A 9,394-nucleotide genomic window follows, 5' to 3' on the forward strand; every position below is an offset into this window, starting at 1 on the left:
AATCTGTTTAAATCATACAGTCAAATTCTGTGGGTTCATGGATGCCAAAATAAAAGGTAAGCTGGAACTTGACATGCATGTGTTGTGCTCTTCCCTCTTCAAACATTCAAGCTTGCTCTCTTTTGGGGACTGAATAAGAAAATAGTTTAAGAGATGGTTCACTCTAAAACTACATTTTAGTTATCAACTACTGATAAATATAAAAATAAAGGACAAACCGTCATAGTTCTTCATCCGCAAATATTGTGCAATTACTTTCAAACTTCACAATACTATGCAGATAAAACTGTGACAGTGGACAGGTCAAAAATATATTTTGGAGACATGTTGTAGTTTGCCAAATATTAGAAAATGGTTTGAGGAAGTGCTGTTTGGCCGTGTCTAAAGCTAAATTAATATTTAAAAAGTTGAATTGTATTAAAAGACCCAGTATTGTGCTAACAAACTCTGTGTTGTTTATATAAAAATGGAAACTTCTCCCAAGTTTCCACTGTCAAGGAGGTTAGGAGTTTAAGGCGATGAATTCAGGTTTTAGGGGGGAGCCGTCCCTTTAAGATTTAAACGTTGTTGCAAATCTTTGCCATACTTAACACAAGTTGATGCAGTGCTGCATCTTACCTGTCACAAAGGTATTCATAAAGTGAACCCATCTTCTGAAGGTAGTCCTGGGCATAGGTGGAGAGTGTGCAGCGAGGGGTTAATATTTCACACTTGACTTCATTCTTTTTGGTCTCCTTGCCAAGAAGCAGAACAGCCTTGTATCCAATGGCATGGAGTTTCTCAAGCTGCAATCACAACATTGTGTATTTGCTGTTTAAGTAACAAAAAAAACAACAGCAAAAAAGCTAAACATATTAGTTATTGAGAATAAATTACATTATTGCTGAAGCATCCAGGTCAATGCGATTCAGGATTTTTAACTTCATGGTGTATACCCAAGTACGTGCAAACAGGAAAGGCTCCTCCAGCCCCATCACCAAAAAAGCCCAGCACCATCTCTACTTCCTGAGAGCACTGAGGAAAGCTCCTCCCCCTCCCCCCACCCTGACCACGTTCTACAGAGGGACCATTGAGAGCATCCTGAGCAACTGCATCACTGCCTGGTTTGGGAACTGCATAGTCTCGAAACACAAGACCCCACTAAGGATAGTGAGGACCGCTAAGAAGATCATCGGAGTCTCTCTTCCATCTATCATGGACATTTACACCACACGCTGCATCCACAAAGCAAACAATATTGTGGACAACCACACACACCCGTCACACACACTTTTCACTCTCCTACCATCAGGGACGGAGGGGGGGGGTTAGGTCCTCCACCTCACAAGCCTGAGCTCCCTCAACTCCCACAGCCACCACCTAATCTCTTTCTTCTTTGGTCTTTTAAGGCGATTGACTTCAATTCCATTGGGGTGTCCCCACGCAGGTTCGAATCCTGCTGACTACGATTTGCTTCCTGTTTACATTTCCTATTAATTACCCCGATCCAGTTAGTTTACATGATGTTGTGTTAATAGGGCTTCCAGTTTAAGCAGGGGATGGTAGAGGCTTGTGTAGTAGTTGTGGCCGAGTGGTTAAGGCGATGGACTAGAAAGCCATTGGGGTCTCCCCGTGCAGGTTTGAATCTTGCTGACTACGATTCACTTTCTGTTTACATTTCCTATGAATTACCCCGATCCAGTTAGTTTACAGGGTGTTGTGTTAATAGGGGTTCCAGTTGAAGTAGGGGTGACCGCTAACTGTGTAGTAGTCGTGGCCGAGTGGTTAAGGCGATGGACTTGAAATCCATTGCGGTCTCCCTGCGATCCAGATAGTTTCCAGGTTGTTGTGTTAATAGGGCTTCCAGTTTAAGTAGGGGGGGGTAATCGAAAGTTCTGTTGTAGTCATGGCCGAGTGGTTAAGGCGATGGACTTGAAATCCATTGGGGTCCCCCTGCGCAGGTTCGAGTCCTGCTGACTACGATTCACTTTCCCTATGAATTACCCCGATCCAGTAAGTTTACAGGTTGTTGTGTTAATAGGGCTTCCAGTTTAAGTAGGGGATGATAGAAACTTGTGTAGTAGTCGTGGCCGAGTGGTTAAGGCGATTGACTAGAAATCGTTTGGGGTCTCCCCGCGCAGGTTCGCATCTTGCCGACTACGGTTTGTTTTCTGTTCACATTTCATGTTAATTATACAGATATGGTTCTTTTGTGTTTTCTTTTGTTAATAGGGGTTCCAGTTTAAGTAGGGGATGATAAAGAATTGTGTAGTAGTCATGGCCGAGTGCTTAAAGTGATGGACTAGAAATCCATTGGGTTTTCCTGCGCAGGTTCAAATCCTGCTGACTACGACCTGTTTTCTGTTCACACTTCATGTTAATTATAAAGATATGGTTTGCTTGTGTTTTCTTGTGTAAATAGGGGTTCCAGTTGAAGTTGGGTGACCGCTAACTGTGCTGTAGTCGTGGCTGAGTGGTTAAGGCGATAGACTTGAAATCCATTGGGGTCACCCTGCACAGGTTTGAATCCTGCTGACTACGATTCACTTTCTGTTTACATTTCCTATGAATTACCCCGATCCATTTATTTTACAGGTTGTTGTGTTAATAGGGCTTCCAGTTTAAGTAGGGGATGATAAAGAATTGTGTAGTAGTCATGGCCGAGTGCTTAAAGTGATGGACTAGAAATCCATTGGGTTTTCCTGCGCAGGTTCAAATCCTGCTGACTACGACCTGTTTTCTGTTCACACTTCATGTTAATTATAAAGATATGGTTTGCTTGTGTTTTCTTGTGTAAATAGGGGTTCCAGTTGAAGTTGGGTGACCGCTAACTGTGCTGTAGTCGTGGCTGAGTGGTTAAGGCGATAGACTTGAAATCCATTGGGGTCACCCTGCACAGGTTTGAATCCTGCTGACTACGATTCACTTTCTGTTTACATTTCCTATGAATTACCCCGATCCATTTATTTTACAGGTTGTTGTGTTAATAGGGCTTCCAGTTTAAATAGGGGATGGTAGAGAGTTCTGTAGTAGTCGTGGCCGAGTGGTTAAGGCGATGGACTAGCACTCCATTGGGGTCTCTCCTCGCAGGTTCGTATCCTGCCGACTACGATTTGTTTTCTGTTCACACTTCGTGTTAATTTTAAAAATATGGTTTACTTGTGTTAATAGGGGTTCCAGTTGAAGTAGGGGTGACCGCTAACTGTGTAGTAGTCGTGGCCGAGTGGTTAAGGCGATGGACTTGAAATCCATTGGGGTCCCCCTGCGCCGGTTCGAATCATGCCGACTACGATTCACTTTCTGTTTACATTTCCTATGAATTACCCCGATCCAGTAAGTTTACAGGTTGTTGTGTTAATAGGGCTTCCAATTTAAACACCAGACGTCTCACAGCTTCATCATGCAGCTCTTCCAAAACTAACCTGCTGATGTGACTCTGATTTCTACTCTGTTTTCACACCAGCTTCACTTTGTGATTTTGCTGTGGTGAAAAACGTCTGCTGAAATATCAGATTCTTCTTTACCTCTGCTACTTTCTGTATCTTCTGCTCTGCATCCAGGTGAACTCCATTGAGGTCTCCCTGTGCAGGTTCGAATCCTGCCGACTACGATTCGCTTTCTGTTAACATTTCCTATTAACTCTCTTCTCTAACTTTACCATTCACTTCACTGACCATTACACTCACATCATTGACCAACACACTCATCACTGACGATCACATCACTGACCATCACAATCACATCACGGACCATCGCTGACCATCAAACTTACATCGATGACCATCACACTCATCACTGACCATCACATTCACATCACTGATCATTACACTCATCACTGTTCTTTACAATCACACTTATCACTGACCATCACACTCACATCACTGATCATCACACTGATTACTGACCATCACATTCACATCACTGACCATCACACTCATCACTGACCATCACACTCATCATTGACCATTACACTCAGATCAGTGACCATTACACTCACATCACTGTCCATCACACTCACATCACCGACCATCACATTTACTACTGACCATTACACACTCTTCACTGACCATCACACTCACATCACTGACCATCACACTCATCACTGATCATCACACTCACATCACTGACCATTACACACTCATCACTGACCATTACACACTCATCACTGACCATTACACTCACATCACTGACCATCACACTCATCACTGATCATCACACTCACATCACTGACCATCACACTCATCACTGATCATCACACTCACATCACTGACCATTACACACTCATCACTGACCATTACACACTCATCACTGACCATTACACACTCATCACTGACCATCACACTCACATCACTGACCATTACACACTCATCACTGACCATTACACACTCATCACTGACCATTACACACTCATCACTGACCAGGTCTCCAGCCTTGATGAATGTTGAGGGTTGTGTTATAAAGAACATCCAGTGTAAAACATGTGCCAAATCTGATATGCGGATCACGAATCAGAATTTTAGAGACGAGTGTAAATCCACCGGGTATGTTGATGAAGTTCATCACGACTTTGTATCATGGTAAAGTCATGGAATGTTATTGCTAAAAGTCTCCTCTCCTCTCCCTCTCTCTCTCTCTCTCTCTCTCTCTCTCACTCTCTCTCAGAGTATAGTAAAAATAGTAATTTTTTCTGTGGATTTGCGGCACTTTGTGGAAAGCGCCAGGGAAAACCACGTGATGTGATTCTTACAGAACACGTGACTTCTTTACGTTTTTATACTCAACAGCTTTGTGTCATTTTCCCAACGACAAGGTATTTTCATATTTATTCTTTGGAATTAGAATCCATTACGATACTCACAAGAATTCTGAGATAAAAAGCAGTTATAAACCTTCAGTCTGATTGTGCGCATGCGCGGTAACGTTGCCATGGTGAGATCTTGTTGACAGAGCTCAGTGTTTTGTTCTACTGTTTTGGGTTTTTAGTTCTGTTTCATCCGATTACCAGAATGTCAACAGACGTGAGGTGAGCAGGTCCCTAATCTCCAGATATAAAATTTTAACAACAACAACCATGACAATACTAATAATAATTATAATACTATTCATAATAATAATAATAATAACAATAATGATATTAATAATAACAATAATAATAATCATCATCCACATCATCATAGTATTAATACTCCTTTGTGCTCCTGCAGTAAAGAGGAAGACATTGTGAAGGACTTTCTTCTCCCTGATCCCACAAATAATAAGAGTTTATAAACCTTCTGATGAGCCTGAAGTTTAGAAGAATGAAGAAGCTCATGTGTAATGTTTGGTTGTGATTCACTCTGTGTTCAAAGCTTCATCTAAAACAGATGGAGGAGCACAGTTTCACGGTCGGATCCTTGGCAGAAACATCATACAGAAATGAACCTGAGATATTAGAGGAGTGGCAGGAGTTCTACCTCCCAGATCACATGTACATGCAGGTGATTGGTGTTTGTAAGGAGTTCTCCTGTGACTCCCTCGATGATGAACTGGTGCTGATGTTGTGTGAGGATGGAAAAGTGTTTGCTAATGAAGGTAACAGGCTCCATCTCACCAAAAACAACCTGAAGGAACTGTTTGAACATGGCCTCCAGTTTCCAGGAACCAAAGAGTACTATCGAGTTCAAAGCTTTGAGGACATGGTGAGATGGACTTCAGTGTTTATAAGTTTATTTCCAGCTTCAAGAGCTTCCTGATTTTCAATCTCTCATATAAAACCTTTACATGATCGAAGATCATCGACTTTCTGTTTACATTTCTTTTTAATTACCCCGATCCAGTTAGTTTACTTGTTGTCGTGTTAATATGGCTGCCAGTTTAAGTAGGGGGAGATAGAGAATTGCATAGTAGTCGTGTCCGAGTAGTTAAGGAGATGGGCTAGAAATACATTCGTGTCTCCCAGCGCAGGTTTGAATCCTGCAGTCTACGATTAGCTTTCTGTTTACATTTCCTATTAATTACGCCGATCCATTTAGTTTACAGGGTGTTGTGTTAATAAGGTTTCCAGTTTAAGTAGGGGATGATAGAGAAACGTGTAGTAGTCGTGGCCGAGTGGTTAAGGCGATGGACTAGAAATCCATTGGGGTCTCCCTGTGCAGGTTCGAATCCTGCTGACTTTGATTTGCTTCCTGTTTACATTTCCTATTAATTACACTGATCCAGTTAGTTTACAGGTTGGTGTGTTAATAGGGCTTCCAGTTTAAGTAGGGGATGATAGAGAATAGTGTAGTAGTCGTGGCTGAGTGGTTAAGGTGATTGACTTGAACTCCATTGGGGTCTCCCTGCGCAGGTTTGAAACCTGCTGACTACGATTTGCTTCCTGTTTACATTTCCTATTAACTCTCTATAGTCTGAGGGTGTTTTTGGCCACTTGAGAGATTTTGACATGCTCTTTCATTTGGTTCTTTTTAGTTGCTTTAAAATATATTATTGATAAAAGACTTATTACACTGTATTCAGCACAAACTGGGATACCATAATATGTAAATAACTTATATATGTGTGTTTGTATTTTTGACAAAATAAGGTTTATGCGTGGTTTTTAAAAAAGCAAAAAAAAAAAAAACTCACTGGAATAAGGCTACAAAACCGATAGTAAACATTTTTTCCCAAGACTTTTTGAGAACAGATCTTCTAATGTAGGTTTTTTTATTTTTAATCATGTGAAAATCATCCTGCCTGCTCATTCACCTTAAACAATACCTTGATTTAAAATTTTAAAGACACTTTTACTTTGAAAGGCCATATGCGAAGAGGCGTCGACATGCTGTGACTGACAGCTTCGTAGACAATGGGTCGCATAATGAGCTGTCGATTACATAATGAGCTGTGGATCACTGAGCCAGGATCACAGTGAGAAGTACAGTACTACAACAAGGAATGTGTTTCCTTTGTGGTTTATTTTTAAATACACATTAGCAAGGACAGCATTAAAAAGGGAATTGTGTAACAATAAAACAATACAGTACAGTTTCTATAAAAAATAAAGAGTGCAACAAAAACAATAACACAATACACTACAGTAGGGTTCCTCAAATCCTAGCCTGTAGGGCAACAATACTATGCATTAAATAAATATATATATATAAAAAAAAAGAGTGCAACAATAAAACAATACACTACAATACTATGCAAAATGCCTGTGCCACTCTTGAAAGCAGTTCCTGTTCAACTGAAGACACAGGTAAACATCGCATGCCAGGCATTTCCATGGTGTTTTGTGGTGCTTACCATTAAATGTTTTGCAATGTACACAGCTCTTGCGGCCAGCAGTGGCAACATTTCTGACATCAGAGGACAGTTCAGCTCCTGGAACTGGTAAATGATCAGCGTTGGTCCGTTTTGGCACTACTTTTTGTGTGCCGCTACAAAGCTTGGCAATAAGTTGTTCCATAAATTCTTTATAGGACACGTCACCATACAGTTCTTTATGCACAATGAAACTGTTGGTGGCAGCGATGTCCAAGAAGTGTAGAAAAATCTTTCGGTACCACTTCATTGTTCTGTGCTGTGTAGTATTGTAACAGTTGATCAGACAGGTCAACGCCCCCCATGTGCTGGTTGTATGCAGTTACAAGTGCAGTGCATGGAAATGTCTTTGTTTCCCATTTACCTTGTAATTTCACCCTCCTATGCACAGTGTCTCCTGTATATGTAGCATGAATGGTGGAACACAATGAGACCTCTCGTGTGTCCATCCACTTCACAAACACAAGAGGCCCATCCCGAATCCACCTGATGGATCCCCTAGGAGAGTTTTTAGAGAGAGCATTATCTGCATTTCGAGGGCAATCTTTCCTGTTCTCTCTGTACGTCCCTCATGCACCAAACTGCATGGATAGCAAGTCTTGTAAGAGCTTTAGACTTGTGTAAAAATTGTCCATGTACACATGCTACCCAGAGCCTAAAACTTTACCATCTAAAAGAGATGTCACAGCATCATATGATAGTCCATGGCATGTGGGAAAGTTGTTTTTTTCCTGTGTATACAGAAAAGTCCATGGTTCATCCATTTGAGGAATCAGCAAGAACAAACAACTTGAACCCCACTTAGTTGGCTTGGCTTTCATGTACTGTGTCATCCCAGAGTTAGCTTTGCATGCTACCATCCTCTCATCCAAGGCTAAATGTCTTCTAGGATGATAAATTGCTTTGCATGTCTTACAGATTGTGTCCATAAGCGGTTTCACTCTGAACAGACGGTCATGTTCAGATGTGCCCCTCTTACTCATTTTCTTTGTCTGCATCTGGGTGACTCGTGTACATTCCACGAAATGTTCCTGTAGCTGTCCCTTGACATAATTGTTGCTGGAAAGGGAACTGTGAAAATACTGCTCTGTCTGAACTGAGGCTAAAATATAACTTTATATAATGTCAACAATATTTAGGGCATACAATTACAAACAGTTAATGTTACAAATGAGCAGATATTGGCGGATTTTTGTTGTAACATTAAAAGGCAATGCTGACAAAAGCTAGGCAGAGATGTCTACAAACAATATGAGTTTTATATGATCAGAATGTAAGACTAAATAACTTACTCATCATAGCAACTTGAATCGTCGGAATCGCAATCTTCTTTTTTCTTTTATGCCACTGTTGTGTGACTCAACATGTGAACTGTTTTACCTGTGAATAGCGGGGGGGCGTGTCCGGTCGCAGCTCATTATCAGATAATCCATGTTATCAGATAATGCATAATCCATGTTATCAGATAATGAGCTGCGGTGGAAAATCTGTGCTTCTACTTGGTTTCACATGATTTATATTCATTGGAAACATATGTTTTTATTTCACCGACTTATTCTAAAACTACACACTTTAAGCAGTCTAAAGATATATTTTTTTATTTCCGTGTGTCAGCTATTGGTCGAGTTTCAGCACTTTTTGATGATGTGTTTCTAAACAAAGATCACGCAGACAAAGGCGACAGATGGCGCACCCTGAATATTTTATTCATTTTAAAAAAATACAACATTTTCTTTATAGAGTGCGCATACACAAATGAAAGTAGAGCCTTTACAGATTTAAATGATGTATTACTTTGACATGTTTGATCAAATATGACAGAGCAGTTTAAGCTCTTTTTGCTGGCATCTGAAAAAAGCACATTTGGCGAAAAAGCTGGCGGCGAATCAGACTCCAGAGGGTTATTTACTACATTAACGTTATTTACCACATTTGAGTTATTTAGCACATTAGTGTTATTTACAACATTAGCATTATTTACTACATTAGCATTATTTACTACATCAGTGTTATTTACTACATCAGTGTTATTTACTACATTAGCGTTATTTACTACATCAGTGTTATTTACAACATTAGCATTATTTACTACATTAGCGTTATTTACTACATTAGCGTTATTTACTACATC

At 40.5% G+C, this 9,394-nt stretch overlaps 2 non-coding genes across 2 annotated transcripts; both read left to right on the forward strand.

Annotated features, from left to right (window-relative positions):
- The first annotated feature begins 1,879 nt into the window (after positions 1–1,879).
- Positions 1,880–1,961, forward strand: trnas-uga. Its single transcript has one exon. It is a non-coding gene; the product is annotated as a tRNA-Ser (tRNA).
- Positions 1,962–3,008: 1,047 nt separating this feature from the next.
- trnaa-agc lies at positions 3,009–3,090 on the forward strand. Its single transcript has one exon. It is a non-coding gene; the product is annotated as a tRNA-Ala (tRNA).
- The last annotated feature ends 6,304 nt before the right edge of the window (positions 3,091–9,394 follow it).

Source organism: Silurus meridionalis, chromosome 23 (assembly GCF_014805685.1).
Source record: "Silurus meridionalis isolate SWU-2019-XX chromosome 23, ASM1480568v1, whole genome shotgun sequence".
Lineage (NCBI taxonomy): Eukaryota > Metazoa > Chordata > Actinopteri > Siluriformes > Siluridae > Silurus > Silurus meridionalis.